Consider the following 2,500-nt stretch of genomic DNA (forward strand, 5'->3'; position numbering starts at 1 on the left):
AACTCTTCAAAATAAAAACACAACTCTTCAGAATAAAAACACAACTCTTCAAAATAAACACACAACTCTTCAAAATAAAAACACAACTCTTCAGAATAAAAACACAACTCTTCAGAATAAGAAAACAACTCTTCAAAATAAAAACACAACTCTTCAGAATAAACACAACTCTTCAGAATAAAAACACAACTCTTCAAAATAAACACACAACTCTTCAAAATAAAAACACAACTCTTCAGAATAAACACACAACTCTTCAAAATAAACACACAACTCTTCAAAATAAAAACACAACTCTTCAAAATAAAAACACAACTCTTCAAAATAAAAACACACAACTTCAGAATAAACACACAACTCTTCAAAATAAACACACAACTCTTCAAAATAAACACACAACTCTTCAGAATAAAAACACAACTCTTCAAAATAAACACACAACTCTTCAGAATAAAAACACAACTCTTCAAAATAAAAACACACAACTTCAGAATAAACACACAACTCTTCAAAATAAACACACAACTCTTCAGAATAAAAACACACCTCTTCAAAATAAACACACAACTCTTCAGAATAAACACACACCTCTTCAGAATAAACACACAACTCTTCAAAATAAACACACAACTCTTCAGAATAAAAACACAACTCTTCAGAATAAACACACAACTCTTCAAAATAAACACACAACTCTTCAGAATAAAAACACAACTCTTCAGAATAAACACACAACTCTTCAAAATAAACACACAACTCTTCAGAATAAACACACAACTCTTCAAAATAAGAAAACAACTCTTCAAAATAAAAACACAACTCTTCAAAATAAAAACACAACTCTTCAAAATAAAAACACAACTCTTCAGAATAAAAACACAACTCTTCAGAATAAGAAAACTCTTCAAAATAAAAACACAACTCTTCAGAATAAACACAACTCTTCAGAATAAAAACACAACTCTTCAAAATAAACACACAACTCTTCAAAATAAACACACAACTCTTCAAAATAAAAACACAACTCTTCAAAATAAACACACAACTCTTCAAAATAAACACACAACTCTTCAAAATAAAAACACAACTCTTCAAAATAAACACACAACTCTTCAGAATAAAAACACAACTCTTCAGAATAAACACACAACTCTTCAAAATAAACACACAACTCTTCAGAATAAACACACAACTCTTTTTTAATATAATTTATGTTTTAATATCATTTCTGTTTTAACATCATTTATGTTTCTAATATTCTTTGTTTTAATATCATTTCTGTTTTAACATCATTTATGTTTTAATATAATTTCTGTTTCTAATATTCTTTGTTTTAATATCATTTCTGTTTTAATATCATTTCTGTTTTAATATCACTTATGTTTCTAATATTCTTTATGTTTTAATATCATTTATGTTTTAATATCACTTATGTTTCTAATATTCTTTATGTTTTAATATCATTTATGTTTTAATATTATTTATGTTTCTAATATTCTTCATGTTTCTAATATTCTTTATGTTTTAATATTATTTATGTTTCTAATATTATTTATGGTTTAATATCATTTATTTTTTAATATCACTTATGTTTTGATATCATTTATGTTTCTAATATTCTTTATGTTTCTAATATTATTTATTTTTTAATATCATTTATGTTTCTAATATTATTTATGTTTTAATATTATTCATGTTTCTAATATTCTTTATGTTTTAATATCATTTATGTTTTAATATCATTTATGTTTTAATATTATTTATGTTTTTAATATTCTTCATGTTTCTAATATTCTTTATGTTTTAATATAATTTATGTTTCTAATATTCTTTATGTTTTAATATCATTTATGTTTTTAAAATCCTTGATTAAAGACATTTAAATATCATAAATAAATAGTCGCAAAATAAAAAATTTGAAACAAAACACTAATTCCTGAAATTCCAAATGTGTCTTAATAAATAATCCCATTCCTTCATCTCCTCTTCCTCTCTTCCTCACCATCCTCTTCCTCAGTCCTCTTGAACTTTCAAACAGGAAGTTCAGCTCTTTGAATGATTAATATTTAATTTGATTGGAAACATTCTGATCAGACGTTTCAATAGAGAGGTATAAAATACCAGGGCTGCCCTTTATCACCGGTCCTGTTCGTGACCTTCACGGACAGGATATCTAGGCGCAGCCAGGGGGCGGAGAGGATCCGGTTCGGGAGTCTCGGGATCGCCTCTCTGCTGTTTGCAGATGATGTGGTCCTGTTTGCCTCCTCGGACCGTGACCTCCAGCATTCACTGGGGCGTTTTGCAGCCGAGTGCGAAGCGGCAGGGATGAGAGTTAGCACCTCCAGATCTGAGGCCATGGTGCTCTGGGTTTTCCGGGCACGTCCAACTGGTAGGAGGCCCCGGGGAAGACGAGGACACGCTGGAGGGATTATATCTCCCGGCTGGCCTTGGAACGCCTCGGGATCCCCCAGAATGAGCTGGAAAGTGTTGCGGGTGAGAG

This window comes from Cyclopterus lumpus, chromosome 17 (assembly GCF_009769545.1).
Source record: "Cyclopterus lumpus isolate fCycLum1 chromosome 17, fCycLum1.pri, whole genome shotgun sequence".
Classification (NCBI taxonomy): domain Eukaryota; kingdom Metazoa; phylum Chordata; class Actinopteri; order Perciformes; family Cyclopteridae; genus Cyclopterus; species Cyclopterus lumpus.